Source organism: Vidua chalybeata, chromosome 1 (genome assembly GCF_026979565.1).
Source record: "Vidua chalybeata isolate OUT-0048 chromosome 1, bVidCha1 merged haplotype, whole genome shotgun sequence".
In the NCBI taxonomy this organism is placed as follows: domain Eukaryota; kingdom Metazoa; phylum Chordata; class Aves; order Passeriformes; family Viduidae; genus Vidua; species Vidua chalybeata.
In genome coordinates this window covers 30,635,338-30,653,432 of record NC_071530.1, presented here as the reverse complement: position 1 = coordinate 30,653,432, position 18,095 = coordinate 30,635,338, and the positions used below count along the sequence as shown (strand labels likewise).

Sequence of the window (18,095 nt, the reverse complement as noted above, 5' to 3'; positions counted from 1 at the left end):
CGCTTGTCTCGCGCAGTGCTGATTGTACTGTCTGTGTTTGCTGGGCTGGGCTTTCTAGATGCATCTGTGTTTGCATCTCTCCTGTGGCCAGCCTGGGCTGGAGCCTTTTAGCCCCTTTCAAAACCAGCCCAAGTGGAGTTTAAGGAAACCCTGTGTCACTGAGATCAGTTACTCCCAGGTGTCGATCCTGCTCAATTTCTATCTTCCACTGACATTTTGACATAAATAGGCAAGCAGTCCTTCTGGTCTGGAGATAGGAGGAGTGAAAAAAGTGTGAATTCAAACAGCTGTTGATAAATTGCTCTACAAGACCTTCACTATTAATTTCTGTCAGTAGACAGTAAAATGGCAATGGCTGCTCTAACTGTTCCAAAAACAACACTTCCTGTGACAGGACAGACCACACTACACTGACAGATTGGAATTGGTCTTGTGCAATTGGCTAGTGAGTGGTATCTAAAATCATACAGCTGCTGTTGAACAGGGTTATTGTTCTCACTCCACATTACAAATATAAGCCCCACATAAATAACAAAGTGGGGATCATGCCCACGTATCTGCTCAGTGCAGCAGATGGGCTGTTGTAAGATACCTCTGGCAACATTTGTTTTTGTGAAAGAATTTCTATGTTTCCTTCTCTGAACCCTCCCACTGGTTTCGTCTCTCCAAGAAGGTGACACAACCTATAGGATTGATTTTGTACTTGAGGCTGACTTGGAAGCTGTCAAAGGCAGACAACTGGAAGTGATGTTAGGATACAAGTGCCAATTTTTGTTTAGCATTTTCTGAGGCCTTTGGATTGCCAAAAAGAAAATATAGAGCGGTGGAGTCCGAGAACAGAAAATAGTTTCATTTGGAAAGAAATGGACAAACAGAGCTGTTCACATAGCCAGTGACAAATGCAGACAAAGTTTTCATACTTCCCATCACCAACTCAAAACAAAAACCTAGATAACAGATAGAATTGTTCTGTCTTCCTGACCAAGCTTTGTGTAGAGAGAAGACCCACCTTGCAAGCTAAGTGGGCATGGCTGGCAGTGGTTTTAGCACACCTAATGAAATGTGTAAGATTAATGCTGCAGTCACAAGAAGAACTAATTCATTGAACTATTGAATTAGGGCTTATGATCAAATAGCTTATTAAAGAGAGAGTATTGCAGATGTTAAGTAAAAGTGATAAATAGCTCACTTGAAAAGTTCAAGGAAGATTATTAGTGCTGTCCTCTGACTGGGGAAATCCACCCTGTTGAGGATTTGCATAGCAGAAAAACATCTCATTGAACCCTCAGTTAGCTTGGCAGCAGCAGTCCTGTGTTACTTGTTTGGGTCTGTACTGCAGTATGCCTATAGGTAAACTCATTTTTGGGGCCCTGCCTCGGGAAACTCTCCCTCAGAGTGCACCGGAGGGTATAGACATGCCCCTAATGCTAGGTTTAACATCATGCTTCACTTTCAAGCAAAAGGTTATAAATAATATCATAATTTTGGATATGTGCCTATGCAGCCCATGAAACAGGGTGTTTTATGGAGGATTTGTTCTCTCTGAAATTCCAGCAGTCAGTAGTAGGTTGCTAATTTAAGGAAACAAGTGACCTTCCCCCATAGCATAAAAGTTTAATATTGCTTTGTGGGAGAGTAAGAGGAAAAAGGAATTTGTGCCAGAGATTGTGATAGCACAGTCAGTCAGCTAAACAGGCCCATTTTAAAGTCTTTCTGTTTGACTTACTCTTGAAGAAGGCCAGGTGATTCAAGTGAATAAATAAAATGGCTGGAACTACTTGTTAGATTGAAGCATTAGATTAATAGCTGCAAAATGGAACTGACATTTGCATGACTACTCTTTCATATCCATGATATTTTAACAGATTTTCCTGCAAGGGCTCTTTCATCCCAATTCCTGCAGCACTGCCATTTGGCAATTGCTGTTTAAAAATGTTGTGATACCATGTGAAAATCTTCCAGTAACATTCTTGAGAGACATAATTTTGTTTTGTTTCCATACACCTCTCCCAGCTTGTTTAAGGGTCAGAAACATTTGTATGGAAGTGTGACATACCCTTTAGGACTCTATTTTCTTAAATGTTTTGCCCCACAGTAAATTCCTTAATTTGAAAATGGCAATGCCACTATCACACATGCAAATATGGTGATTTCACAGGCAAAGAGTTATGAATTACCAGCATGTACAATTACATAATTTGCACCTACAATCATAGTGATTCAACAGTTTATCTGGGCATGAAAATGTTCACATATAATGAATATGCAATAGCATATTTGAGTGATATAGGATTCTCCCTCTGGAATTATTCTTTTCCTGTTGCATATTGTGCATATATATTAATACATGTATATGCCTGGTGAGGAAAAATGTGGCGACTGCCATATCCTAACAGTTATTTCCTATAAAAATAATGAAGTGGTTGAAAATCACATAATATGGGCCAGAATTATGATATCCTAGATAAATTAAGCTCTGTGATTTCAGGTGAAAACCAATTAATGGTAATTTAGAAACCCAAACAACAATAATTACCTCAACTTCATATTCGCATTTCTAAAATACGTTCTTAAAAAATTATGAAGAAAAACACAGAAAATATACCAATGCATTTCTTATGTTTAAAATAATTCAGGATAAAAAGTTGAAACTTTGGAAACCTTAGTTCAAAATGGTAATTTATATGAAATAAAATTGTCTGTCTCAGTTATTTAAATTAATTAAGTAACAGCACTAAATTTTGTGAGAGTTCCCAGGAAGTTTCCCAAAAGGCTTATCCCTGCATTTTTCATAATTGGAAAAGTTTTTCTGGGATGATGAGAAGGAATCTTATGTCCAGAAGGCATAGCAAGGATACATGAAATCTCCTTTTTGCTCCTGGAAAACAGGAAGTGTGGAGCAGTCTCTCACTGCAAAGCTACTGTTCCCTATTGCATTGCTTAAACATACTAACAAGTGAGGATGATAAAGACACTTTTGTCACAAATTGACTAGAGAGAGCAGAATATGGATTAGATACACGAAAATGAAAGAAGCTTAGTTTGAAGCCATAAAGAGACTCAGTCTTGCTGTTTATTTCTGCTTTTGAAAGATAAAGGAGACAGATAGCATTGCATTTTTCATGCTGTCTAGAGATAAAAGTATAATGTTACCTTGGGATCTAAGAATTAGAAAGTGGATACGCTTACAGGTCTGTAAATATCTAGTTAAATTTATAGATCTCTTGCATATAAATACATTCAGGCAAGCAGATGAAATTTGGTAAAAGAAAATGAAATTAATAATATTTATTTTGTCCATGATTGTCACAAGCTTATTTCCTTAGTATGTAAATATCAAAAGAAGAAACTAGTTAAGACCACCTGAATAACCAGTTTAAAGGTACCCCCTGGTATTGAGCAACAGATATTCACACTGACTGAGGAGATGCTTGTTCCTAGCTTGAAAATTCTCTTTTAATTGACTTTCAGGAAGAAAGCTATCTTGATGAACCTGGAGAATGACATCATATTCTTACCATGCAAGATTTCGCATTGCTGCCAGACGTTCAGCCCATTTAGGGGATGTAACACTAATCCTTACTTGTGGTGAGCCCTGCCCTTTGTTGTGCTACAGGATGAATGAAATACAATCAATTAAACAGTTGCTACCCTAAAAAGCAATCTTGTATGAAAAGGAAAGAATCTTTGTGTGGAGAGCCAATAAGAGGAGTTCTCAGTTCAAGTATTTCATTGATGGGCTCCTTCTAGTTCCTTCTGGTAAGCAAGACTACATCACTTTTCCCCTTCAGTGCACCCTCATTCATTGTGAAATTTGCCTGAGAATGCAGTGAGTCCACTCTCACTTTTGATAAAACTCAGAACAAAGACTATTGTTACAATACCTGAACAGTTATTTTTTAGCAATTATTTTTTACAACTATTTCAGGATTTAACCTTTCCATATAGTAAAAGTAGCAAAGGCTCTGGTGGGAAGAGTTTCATTGCATTGTGCAATTTGTAACTCTTAAGGCACTTCTCCACCCCAAAATAAAATCAGTGCAGGAATCATTTCAATTTGTAGAACCAGTCTGAACTAGACCCAAATAAAAAAACCAGAGACTTTGGATATTATATCCCATAAGAAAAGTCATCAAGTTTGCCACCATTAATTAGAGCTGGAAGTTCATTTTCTTCAATGAGATGTTGCAGTGAGTAAGAAAATTGTAATGGACATATTGGCACTTCTCTGCTACTGCTATAATTAGGCCAATCACAATAAATGCTTGCCAAATATTTCTCTGTTTAAAAAAAATATTACATTGGATCTTCTTCTGGATTTTAGGCTTTTCATCATGATTAAAGGAGGCTAGACTGGAAACAGACTACTTAGGATGAGAGCATGCTGCTTTCAAGGATGAGGAGGATGGGGAGGAAGGGAGCCAACTGTGCACATATAAAATGAGCTGAATGACAAATGCTTTTTGAACATTTCCATACATTGCAATTCTAATAAAACTGCTGCTTTTTCAGTATATTTTATTGTAACATTCTGCCTTACATTATATAAATACATATATATATCTCATATATAAATATATACAACTGAAAATGTTCAGTTACAATTTAGTGTCTTGTATTCTGTTTCATGTTCACAAGTGAAAATAACTTAGATAAGCCTTCATAGAAAAAAGCTGTGCTTTACCAGTCCCATTGTATAGAACTCTCCCATTGTTCATGTCAGTTCATTATATACTTGCAAAAGTTAACTCTGCATTTTTTAAAACAAAAGCTGAGGGTAAAATCCAAACCTAATTGAAGTTTACAGGTATAAACATTGCCTCTTATGACTAATTCTGCAGTAGTAGAAATTAAAGTTGCTGCACAACATCGCCCAGTGTGAGATTCAATTTTCTGTGCTACAGAAAGTAGTGAAAAACCTCACAAACCTATCTTGTTTCAAGCAATTTAGAACATTTCATTGTTGTGCAAAACCAGCTAAGCCTTAATTTCAACATTTTTTAAAATTATTGTACCCAAACTGATACTCACTTTTGCTACTTTTGAGTTTGTAGGGTCTTAGAAGAATGTTCACAGGCACAGAACAGACATGAAAACTGTCACTTAGAAGACTCAAAGATGGGGAACAATATTCTGTTTATCTCTCACTTCCAGTAGACAAACTTTCTCTTAAACAAACCTCCTTGCAGGGAGGCATGGAGTTGTCCAACCCAGCAGTGGCAGCTCTGCAGAGCCAAGTAAAATTTGGTGAGCCCTTAAGCCACTAAAACCACAACTAGAGCTCTTTGTGGTGCATTTAATTTCTTTCCTGTCCTTTTCCTCATTCCAGTTTTCTAGTGAATTCTTACCCTCTTCTCCTCCTCTCTTTTTGTCATCTGCTCCTCTGAATACCAATAGCTGTTTCCGGAAAATGTGTTTCCTGGAAGTATAGGGAGAAACACCTGGTCTCCCAGAGGGAATCCTGTAAGAATTTGCTGCAGTGTTTTTCAGTTCTGGCTTCTTCTCTCTCTGTTTCTCTTGCTTCTCTTCGATTAGCTTTTCCAATATTCCTAAATCCTTCCTGCCAATCACTGTCATACTCCCCAGTATGCAGTCTCTTCTGCAGTATTTCCAGGTCAAGGTTTGAAAGGCAATGAATAAGAAGGAATAGGTCTAAATGGCACAATGTAAATGAGAACTATTGAAAGATTCAGGAGGAATGAGCCCTCAGTGAAGCAGTACCCTTCCTGAAAAGAAAAAAGAAAGATTAAGCAGAGTCTTAATCTAAATGCTACCAGCATGAGAATTGTATCACTTGCTATTTATAAAACTCTTCCAGAATGTTCTACAAATCTCAAGACCTCACAAATTCCAGGTTTAAGCCTGAAAACTGTTGGCCCTTGGTTTCTCTGTGAGGACTGACAATCACAATGTGTTCTCTGCAATGTGCCCCTCTTACAAAAATTGGGGCTGATACTGACTGGCACTGTGCAGTTCTACCAACTGAAAAGTTTCTCTGCTTGGATCACCTAAAAGCAAAATCTATCTTAATATATTATCTACTGTTCAGAAGCTTTATCCCCAGGATAGCATGACTAAAGGATTGTCATTCAGTCACATCAGATTTTCACTTTGGAAATTGTCTATCTCTCATCGTACTAGAAGCCTATAAATGCAGATGACTATGCTGTCAGGATTACATCTGTAGCACCTTAGAAGTGTGAGGAAAATATGCAGATGGTAATTAAGATTTTCCATTGTGGTCTGAAAGCTGTTAACATGTTGTGTGTAGCTGTACTTATCGTGTATTGTCAAGACTTGATTCTTGACAAGATGTGGTCCCTATCAGTATAAAAAAAAATGTTTGGCACAAGGTGGGGAAAAAATACTGCATGTTTGGATTTTCCTCTAATTTTAGTTTCAGTGATAACAAAAGAGGTAAGAAATTCTCAGGCTGTATATTTACTTGTTTCTAATTCATTTTTTTAGTGTGGTTTTATATCTTTTTATTTGAGTGAGGCAGGTCTAAAATTCATTGAAATCTGAAAATTAAAAAAAAGCAAAAGAAAGTCTTCTGGCCTAAGTAATGGACTCAGCTCCTAGACTTCTTCAGAAATAAGTGTAGATTTTAGGCTAGTAGCCTTGAGGAGACCTTGTCTCACTTGGATGCAAAACACATCATGAATTTTGCATGCATGCCAAAAGGGGGTTTCAAACATGTTCATTTACTTCCAGATAAGTTGGTGTTTTATTCCTGTTCACTGAGACGTTCCATTCCAGATTTTTGCAATAATCTCTCCTTCTTGCCATAGTGTACAAATTCCTTCAGTTAAATGTCTATCTTTGCATGTTTTGATTAATATGGGAGGTGGATCTTCTGTTACACTGAAGAGATTTGTATTATATCCACGCTCTTTTTCTGTTTTGAAGTACAACAAACCAAACAAACGGAAAGTCAAACAAAAACTCCTTCAGCTCTCCCACAGATTTTTTCCAAATGTATCTCAAGGGAAGGGCTTGAGTTTTCCAGTCCTTCACCCCTTCCTGTACTGTCTGCTTATAATCTAACTTCATAAACTGGAAAAGAAGATTAGCTGCTTCTTTAGCAAGTCATACTTTCAGCAGTGAATAATATTTCTTACTTCCTTAATGAAAATGTACAGAATTTGACAATATGCACTGGTATGTGAATGCTATTCTCCTCACTTTATCCTGAGCTTTGACTCTGGAAGTCCTATTGTCTTATCCATGAAATGCCTCTGAAATTATTTCCAGGATGCAGAGGAAATTCTCCTGGGTCAAGAGGCAGTATTGTGACAACAAGAGACCTCTTAAAAGTCTCTTGTGCATATGTCTGTGGAAAGAAAAAAGTGTGCAGTCACGTCCTAAGTAGGATCTCTGATTTGGTATGGCATGAAGCTCTTCCTTCCAGTACTCCCTTGTTCTAAAGCAAAGATTCTGTCTGATAAGAAAATAATTTCAGCTCCTAATTAAGAAAAAAAATAATTCTACCATTAAAATTGGACAGAAATCATGACAATAGGAATCTGAAAATGTGTCAAAAGCCAAAAGGCAATTCCTCTCCTTCCTCCCACCCACCCTTCCCCCAAAAAAAGTCAACCTGTCAATCTCCAGATTTTTGAAATCTTTGATATTGCAATAGTATGGATAATTGTACAGAAGAATACTGTGTTTGGAGATTTCTTACGCTTAACAACAATTTTTCCTTACAATATTTCTTTACAATACTTCCCTGGGGCACCTCCTTGAGAATCTCCATGAAAAGTTTTAACATGGTTATTTGGTAAGTGAATGTTACTTGCATATCCATACACTTTCTCTTTTCATTTCATTTCAGCTAGCAAAGTGCAAAATGGGGTTAATCTGAGAAAAGCAAAGTAAACCAGAATTAGTTTAGAGCAGGCTGGAAAAAATAAAGGAATTGGGATTTTTATTTGACATTTTCAAATGTGTCAGATACAATTCTGAGTGATGCAACAGAAACTATAGACTGACTTTTTTTTTTTTTTTTTTTATTTCTAGTCAGAAACTTCAGTGATTTTCCAAACAGGGATGCAATCTTTAATCCTGAGTGACTGACTCCTCTTTAAACAGTTTGGTGGAGTAGTTTTCAAAAACAGATGCCAGTGGAGACAACATCTGAGGTTTTCCTTGTTTCTTTTTATGTCAACATAAGTGTAAAATGAAAAAAAAAAAAAAAGAAGAGGTCAGAAGAGTAAGGAACTAAAACGTCCCTTTGCCCCTGCAAGCTCTGTGTTGGAGTCTCTCTACCTCTTGGTCTCACTCCCTCTGAATTTCTACCCTCAGAGTCAGGCTGGATGTGGACATGAGTCTTTGCTTAGCTCATTGCAGAACAGAGGCCCAAATGACTGAAAGAGAAAGCAGAAATCTTGGCAGATTGCTAACATATCAAGTGTTAATGAATACAGTTCTCTAATTAGAAATGTCTGCAAGAACTGAGTAATAGGATCTTTTGAAAATGTGACAGTTTTTAATTTCTTTTGTTTGTAGAGTTTATACTTTTCTGAATTAGAGCTTTTATCAAAGTGGCATCAGGCTTTAGGAATGACAATAATACTTGAAATACAAATAGAATTTCTTTTGAAATCACTAGCTAAACTAACATTATATTGAAATTCTTACTTTCTGGACTTTATTAGGTTAATAGATATAATTTAAGAACCTTTTTTTCCTCCTTGCTTTCTTTTGCTGTTCAAAAAAAAAAATCCTAATGTATGTGAGGTTGGCTGGAATTTGCTAGCTAATTTTCAGAAACGTCTTGACTTTTTTTATTCAATTTCAAATGTAATACCTCCCCAGATGGCAGACTTTGTAATTTGTGGCACCAGTTCAAAAAGATATATTAACTGCCTCTAAACTGCTCAGCATCGAACATTTACTGGATTTAATTGTGAATTGGTTTAATTAAAATATATCCCTTTCTTAGAATGAAGTTTCAGGAGATGCAGGTGGGTTTACTTCTGTGTGACTTATATCCCATTTTATACCAACACCCCCACTGAAGCAGAACAAAACACTGAAGACCCAGAGCAGCACATAAACATTCTGTGTCCCTTGAAGTCCTCTAAAGGAGCCTGAAAGGGATGGTTTCTTTCATTCTTGGCCAAACAGTGATAGACAAACAGGTAAAAAGGCAAGGAGAAAAATACCATTTACTCACTGTAGCAGCAGGAAATCAAGAAAAGAAAATAAACAGGGTTTGAATCCTGGGCCTTTAACCTGCTAGTCAGGCAGATTTCTACAGTTTCATTCTGTGCACATTTGTGTGCTGGTAAATGATGAAGGGGAGGTAGAGGAACTGAAGGCTTGTGGGATCCCTGGGACTCCCACAGCTATGAGCACAGCTGTACAAACACACGCAAGCTTTGTTAAGGTAGGGTGGGCAATTGGCTGAAACTGCTGAGCCAATCTGACCTATAAATCCCTTTCAAGAGCTCTGCCTGAGAGAAAGCCAAAAGTTATGTGTAAATGTTTTACCCAGCCAATTGTTTTTGGTCCTCCTCTGTATATACATAAAACCTCGAACATCCTCCTGGATAGATAATTTTATAAGTAGTTGCTTTGAGTGTCCTGCTGAATTGCTGATTACCTGGAGCAGAGCAGGGAAGGGAGGGATCGGTGGGTGGATGGAGGAACTAATAATTCAAGAACTCATTCAAATGAATGTAGAATTTTAAAGGATACGTGATATATCACATAAGCTGACGTAGGGCTAATGGCTACAGGAAGTCTATAAAAAAGAGAATGCGACATCCAGCAGTTTATTTGAGCAGCAGGATGATATGAATTGGTCAGAGTAGTAACAGAAAGATTAGATTAATTATTTCACATTGGACTGCAGTCTGTCTCTTCCCTTCCTCCCCCCAGCCTCCCCCAGTAGAACTCCCACTGCTCATTTGCAGATATGATCTCATGTGAGGAAACAGCATCACAACCCTGCACTGTCCTGAGTGCACGTGGACAAGCTGTACCAGAGCTAGTCCCCAACAACCCTTACCATGCAAATCACAAAACCATCAGCACCCTCCATCAGCAAAAGAAAAATAGGGGATCTTTCTCAGTTTTTTTTTTTTTTTCCTTTGCAAACATTTCTGAACTCTGTGTGACCTTCTTTATGACTGAATCTAAGCACCTCTAAATATGTAGCAAATTTAGACAGTAGAAAGCAAAGTAACACATTGCAAACCAAAGGAAGATGAAGGAAGTAATGAGAAGTGAAAGAAAGAGAGCTACAGATGAAAATAAGGCAGCCTAAACCAGAGAATGTTGAAATAAAACATGTGGATTAGAGTATTAAACGTAGCATGAACTGTGCAACTTGCCCCCATTTTCTTCCCTTTTGCCATCCTTCCCACCACCTAAAAAGCAGTTAAACTACAGGGGGATAATACCACACTTGGGATTTATGAAACAAAATCAATGGGAGCAGTGGGAGTAACGTCACTTCTGTAAATGATCAAAATCCACCAATTACAGGGAGGTGTTAATCCTCATCAGACCCGTTTGCTGCTGTGGCAGCATTTGAAGTAAAGCTGCTCTGGAAGTGTTACAGGACCAGCTATTCTCACAGCATTTGGAAAAATAAAAGTATTTCCACTCAAGCTTCTTAAGAGAAGTTTGAAGTGTAGGAGACAAAGAAAAGATTAGGAGTAAGAAGGGAGTAAAGAATCATAATTTTTTTCATTTATTGGGTAGGAATAAAAAAAAATCTAGGAAATGTTGGGGGATGGGTCTAAAATTCTCTTCATGAGTTGTCCTGCTAGAGCTTTTCTCCAACGTCTTTCAAAATTTCTGGACCTCTTCAGTGCTGTGATAACTCAGTAATTGGAATTGGCTGTCAATTCTTTATGTATATATTTATGCTGCATATAATTATGCTGTACATCAGAGGAAATCAGAGTTGAAATATTGTTGCATCTGTACTTTAGCTTGCAACTGAATTTCACTGCTAGATGAGCAGAGATCCACATCCTCTAAGCTCACATTACCAGGAAGAATCATAATTATGGGAAGCTTACAGTATCAAGTCCTAAGGAAAAAAATCAGGAGCAAGGCAACTGTGCAGGTGTTGGAGGGTTGTTTAATTGTCTTTTGTTTTCTCTGTCTCAAGAAATATAATTTGTGCTGTTAAATGTTGATGAAATGACTGGGCTTAATATGAAATTTCTCTTTAAGATGAAACTAGTCAGACTAATTGTACAATAATTCATAAATACAGAGCATGTGTTAAATTTTGGTTATGCAGAGATTGTTTTTCTCTCTGCATTTTAAAGCAATAGACCCAAAGCTTCTCAAAAGGTAAATTTTCTTCCCTTAAGATGGACCATTTTCTGCTATGGCACGGAGTAAAAACAGAGACAAGAGATGAGAAATGAGGGGATCTGACCTTGCCAAGGCTTCCAGCAGCACTCGGAGAAGCTGCCTGGACTGTGGCTTACATAAAGCAGGCGGTGAGGCTGTGGTCATCTTGCCACCACACCCTGCCTCTAGCTAAAGGCTGGATCCTGTTCCCTGGGATAGTCCTGCAGGGATTGGTGTCCTCTGGAACCATCTACAATTACACATGAGCTGAAGGGCAGCATTGTCTGCAGAAGCCACTGAAAGGTGCCTTTTGGAATTTCTGCAAAGCAAAGGGGACTCAAGTTTTGCAGGTAAAACTTACAAGTCAATAACAGTCCGCTTGGAAAGGCTGTGGAATTCTGCATTTGGGAAGATTCAAAACACAACTGGATACAGCCCCATGCAGGCTGCTGAGGCTGACCTGGCTCTGTGCAGGGGGCTGGACAAGGCCATCTCCAGAGGTGCCAGCCAGCCCCAACCCTGCTGTGAGCCTGTCACTCTGTGAACAGCAAACTGTGTTTGCTTGGGCTTGACATGCTGCAGCATGACTGACAGCTTCCACAGAAAAATGGGACAAAAATAAGGTACCACTCCTCCTCCCTACAATGGCAGGGTTTCTTTGCTACACTACTTTCCTTCCCCATCAGTCAGCTGCTTGCCCTGCAGGCAGCCCTGCCTAGCATTGCTCCTTGCCTGGGCCAGCAGGAGCTCCCCAAACTGATGGCCATGAGCTGCAGGGTCAGTCCAGACAGGCAGGACTAAGGAAGCTTGAGACATCACCAGCCATAGCATGGCCTTTTTATTGTCTGTTTGCTTTCCTATAGAATGGTCATGGCGTGATCATAAAGTGCAACAAAATTTATTGATAGCAATACTTTAATACTTATAGGAGTTTTTTTTCACTATTTTTCTTTTTGGTCACTGGAAAGGGAGTGTCTTTTCCAAGAGAACAAACAATGGAAATTTGTGTAGCGTGGTGAGAAATCAGGAAGTGCCAAATGCCCTCAGACCCCTATTGTACAAGGAATTTTGGTTCACTGAAATACTGTACTGACTCTGGACTTCAGCAGATGGCATCTGGGCAATCACAGTTGAAACCCTCCAATAAAACTAGTCAATATTGTACTGCTAACTCCTTTAGAAATGTGCCAGAGCACCCAAAGCAAGAAATTAATGGCATATTGCAAAATTTCCAGTTTAGTCTTTTATGCTATGCATAATGTTTTACTGAAGTCTTAGCTTCCTGCTGTACTAACAAAATGAAAACACCTGAGGAGGTACAATTTCATGATAACATTAGAATAGAAGGCCACTATAAAATTCTTAGCTGAAATTTGTTTCAGGTGTATAATGATGCTTATAGTACTATGACTTTCATTCATCTCTGAAAAGCATTACCAAATGCTGCCTGACAAAGACAAGTTACTTACTGATGGAAATCAGTACTTATTGCTAATCTGAAAAAACAAAGGCCAAATGAAAGTGGATCATATTCTTTCCCTGTTTACCTTCATCTATTCCACTAGAGGTTCAAAAAGTCTATTTAGAATACAAAATATTTTGCAGCTGGTGCATCAGAACTTACTCTTCATATCCAGGGCAATGAGCTTCCAGATGATAAATATGTTTCTTCTGACAGAGAAAAAAAAGGAGTGAAATCTTGGTCCATCAAAAGCTAATGCAAAAAGACACTGGCTTCTCTGAAGCTAAGATTTCATAAAAAATATAGCTGTACCTCTATTTTAAACTGTGATCAATAGAGATGTTATAGTCTTACTTGCAGTCACTGAATATCCCTACAACATGGGAAATATATTACTTACATACTTCATAGTCTTGGCACTAAACACTTAGCTTGTCATTTCTGGTGCATAGCCCATGTCTAGTGGAAACTGTTCTAAACTAAGGAGTCAGAGTTTTCCTTGCAAAAAAAAACCACATTTGGGTTCAAAATATGGACTCTGAGAGCTTAGGTGGAAAGCTTTTCTTTGAAGTCATTAGTAATTCTGTGCCTTGTTGAGTTCTCTTTTGAGAGCTTTCTTGTGAAGGAAAGATCATTCATGTGAATATTCATACCAAACCTAACTGACATTGTAGACAGAGATTGTAGATCCTAACAAAGAAAAGAGTTGTTGTTTTATTTCAAATGAAATATGAAAATTTCAGGGTTGGCAGTATTTATCCTGTTGTTATGACTGAATTGTTTTTTTCCTTTTTCCATCCCGGAGCAACCTATAGCTCTATAAATCCCATCTGACTTTCAAGGGATTCAAAACAGAGATTTGACTTTCTAGATTTTTAGAGTAGTTCTTAAAAAATGGAAGACAAAAATTCATCACAGTTTTGTAGCATGTCCCTTGGTGGGGATTTTCTCTTATTTCTTAATATTCTTCCTTAGCTAGTCTGCTTCACCCATATCTATCTGGCATGCTTCATTCTTCTTAAGCAACTGAATGAAGACAGGAAGTTGCTTTGTTTATAGAAATGATGAATTAGAGCTCTAAAAATGCTATAAAACAATGCATACTGATCATGTTAATGATCATGTTAAAAGATTTTAATATTTTTCGACAGTCAAGTTTCACATAAGAAGAGTTGTTTCCCTTGCGGAATTTCAGTTGAACCAAATCACACAAATTGTTTGAAGTTCTCTCTGAGTGCTTGTCTACACTGTTAACCTGCTGTCTATTTTGCTGTTTCATCATGACTAAGCATTTTTAGGTGAGTCTGAATGCTAATAGAAGATGATAATGAAAATAATGAAAAATTGTGTTTCAATTGGTAACTTGTTCAGAAAATATGCTGACAGTATGAGTGAACACAATACACTGTGTTAGTATTCCCACAAGTCGTATATAAGACTGCTTTTTTTTCAAGTTAGAGGCTTTAATAGCCTTTATAACTCTCCTGTACATCCCTATATTGTGTGTCCATACTATTGCGTAAATATTTTTTGAAGATATTGAAAAATAATTTCAAAATATGTCAGTTTAAACTGTGTAATACATGTAGAAAAGCATGTCAAATTCTACCTCTGCATAGGATATAAGGGCTGCATAGTAAGGGCTTTAACATGTTTATTCAATGCTTCTACTCAGAGATTGACCAGAACCCATTTTGAGACCACACTGTTAACTACTGAGGTGAAAGACAGAGAAAGTTCTATTGCACATGTCTATCACCAGTTTATCACATCCACTACTTTAGGGGAAAAAAGCAGAGAAAAACAGCAATGCATTCCCCTGCACTGGGGCAAGTGAAGTCAAAGAAGCTTCACTGATAGAATATTGTGAACAAAGGGAGAGGTGAGATATTCCAATTTAACATAAAAGGAGTGGTGACTGATGAGTCTTTCAGAGATCTGACTGGTCAGAAAAATTATATTTGGGCAGGCTTAGCACTAAACCCTGCTACTATCACTGCTGGATATTTACTGATTTTGCCAGCTGCAGGTCTGAAGAAAGCACCTTCAACACAGTTGATTTTCTGAACTATGAGAAATTATGATAGAAAGCAGGGAGTCTTCTTTAAGGTTCAGCTACCAGGAACATGGATTAAAAGATGGTTCATTGGGTTAGCAGAATGTAAAAAAGTGGCAGCAACATGAGACAGCCAAAATGTGTCACTTGAAAACCCTAAATAAGCTAAGAATATATTTTGGAGTATAACAAATGTTTCCCAAAAGACAACACAGCTGTTGTGAATTATCACTTATATCATTTTAGCACTGCATAATACCAGTCGTAAGCTGGGATGCTACTGCTCCATACATGTGCACTTAAAAGGGAGATCCCTCTGTTCCAGGTTTCAGCTAGCTTGTAATCCATAGTTTAGAAGAGATGCTATGTCACAGTGCGCTGTCGTATGGTGCTGGGCAGCAACAGCAGGGGCGCGACCTTCCCCCCGTGAGCTCTGCTATTCCCAATTATCGCTTGGTCTGGCACAGGAACCCATAGCGACGACACGGGACTTGGGGTAAAACTGGATGGATTTATTAGGTCCACGACCTGGGACCCCAAAAAAAGAACTCAGGACCTCTGCAGAGGTTTTTATAGGGGGAGTGGTATAGGGCAACCAACAAATGAGGGCATGGCAGGGGAGGAATCTAGGGCAGGACTAACATTCTATAAACCTATCAGGGAGAGCAGGGGAGGGGGAGAATACAAAGTAACAAATGGGGTATCGAATACTACAAGATAGACAAGGAACACTCTGGAAAAAGGGGTAGGGATAGGGAGGATTGACAACTTGGGAGGGAGGAAGTTAGGGAAGGGCTTGGGGAGATGGGTAACTCGGGAGGGGAGGAAATTAGGCAGGAGAATAGTGGGCAAACACAAACTTAAAGCAAAAACCACACCGCAGCAATGCTATGAAGAAAAGGAAATTAATGCATTTATGAAAATGTTACATGATTAATTCACTCTTTGTCTCTGATGACTAAAGTTCTGGGCTGACATTCATGTCAAGGGAATGGCTTTGGTTTGAGTATCCTTGCTTCTGACACTAGCATCAGTCCAAAGTAAAATGAGGATACTCAAGTAAATTGCTGTATTTCTGACTGTTAATGGTAAAATTAGTGAGCTCTGAATTATTTCTGAAAGCAAGTTTTGACCAACTGACTCACAGTATTTCCAACTGCAGCTCCAAGGTATTTTTAATTGGCTTTTCCACTGTATTTCAAAGTGTTAAGCTATCCATTACAATTTATTGACAGCTTTAAAAAGTATTCCAGGTGCATAGACAAAGGTTACAGCTTGAGTTAGTCTTTCTTATGCATTTACTCTGTTGTTTAGGTAGAATCTTTATGTCAGCAAGGTTATTTATGAAGTCCTCTGCTCAAAATGGTTTAGGGATAATAGCTTATATAACTATGTGATGAGTTAAGGACTTAAAGCTGACTGAAAGAGCAACTAGTCTCTTCAGTTCTTTAGGCTGAAGGCAGGGCGATCTCATGGCCTTCCCCATAAAGCAGAAGGTTTTGAATATCTGGATAAGAGATAAAATATTTGAAAAGTTTAACTATGCATAGGGGAAGAAATCAGGAAAATAATGTACAAATTTAACATCTGGACTCCTCATTTGGTATAATGCTTTCTTGATATAGCAGTGGATAATCTTTCCTGGAACTGCTGGTAGCGTAAGTGCCAAGAGGCAATTCCCCTGCGTTTAATTTTTGGTATAGTCATTCATTATTTAAAAAAAACATGCTGAGCAATTGCCTAAAATTAAGTGTGAATACTCAAATCCAGAGCAACTATGCAGGAGAAGTCATTTTACGTCAAATAGAAGACTTGTGGAATGGCTATTGGGGTAGTGAGCTCCCCCTGGAGCTCAGCATCCATGCAGTTACATGGTGCAGACCACACCAGCCTGAGTCTGGAGTGCTCTGGATGGAGCTGTGGTGGCTGGCTCTCAACTCTCTCAGGAGTTCACCTGAGAGCAAGGATAGCTCCAAGTTACAGACATGAGCTGCTATATTTAATACTCCTTTTCCTAAATTCTCATCTGGTTTTGAGGTGGAGGTTGTGGTTTTGGTTTGTTTGTTTGTTGCAGTGGTTTTTTGGGGGAGGCAAAGTTCTCTTTTGGTGGGTTGAGATGTATTTTAGCAGATTTATGCAATACTGTTTTAATATGGTCAAAAATCTGGCCAGTCTTGCCCGAGCACAGGTATCACTGAGCCAAAACTCCACTGAGCAGACACAAAGAACAGTGCAAGTCTTTGTTCCCAATCCTCATTCCAAAAAGGATGGAATAAATGTATGTTCTTTCTATCCTGCAGCAAGATTTTGTTTTTTCAAAAGTGGTATTTTGACTTATTCTGCATCATTCAGAATGGTTATGCTGCACCATTCTTGCCACTGTGCCCAGTTGCACCTTCATCGTTTGAGGCTTAACACTTCAGTCACATTCATTCATTTTGCATTTTCTCCCCCTGTCATGATGTAGGAATGGTGTTCTCCAATTCTCCCACTAAAACCATGAGCCACTGCCACTCCCCTCTGCTCCAGTTGGAGGCACAAAAGGTCAAAATCATCAGCTGAGACAAGAACGATATGCTGGAAACAGCAGCGTGATAACAACAGTGACAGCAACAATATTAATAACAAAAGGTATGAGAAAAGAAAGGACTCCCACGGAAACCCCGTGACAACAAGCAATACCAGACAACTTCCTCACCACATTTGCTCAACTGGAAGGAATGCCTTCTGCCCAGAAGGCATTGTGAGTGAAGTGGTATAGAATAACCTCCATATCCTGGCAACACCTTCTCCTGGCTACTGCAAAAATGATCCCTGTCCTGACCTGAACTAGGACACCTGAACTAGGACATACCTCTTTAAAAAGTCAGAACTCTACAAATGACCCAGGGATCATAGAAAATAAAATGTTATGGGCAATTCTATTTGTTGCTATTTATCTATACACAGCACAGAAATTTAAAAAGTGAAAGTACAAAGTGTTTTGCTCCTGCAAAGTTCAAGTTCTTGAATGAGAGTAGTATTGCAATTTCTTTATTTTCAGCAAACCTTTATTTTACTTTTTTTTTTTTTTTCCTACATCTCTGCCTAATTCCCTCCTCTGTGCACACACACACACCCTGCTGCCTTTTGCATCTCCAGCATTCTAAGAAATAGAAGAATTACATTGCAAGAAGTCAAAAGGTTCAATATGTGCACTGTGCTACAGGACACCAAGAGAAACATAAGTCATCTTCAGTTTGTCATACTTGTAAA

General features: G+C 38.4%; 1 long non-coding RNA gene across 1 annotated transcript; it reads left to right on the top strand.

Annotated features, from left to right (window-relative positions):
* Window positions 1-15,252: 15,252 nt before the first annotated feature.
* LOC128795748 (uncharacterized) lies at window positions 15,253-17,764 on the top strand. Its single transcript, XR_008433630.1, has 2 exons — window positions 15,253-15,336; window positions 17,308-17,764. It is a non-coding gene; the product is annotated as an uncharacterized LOC128795748 (long non-coding RNA).
* Window positions 17,765-18,095: the final 331 nt, after the last annotated feature.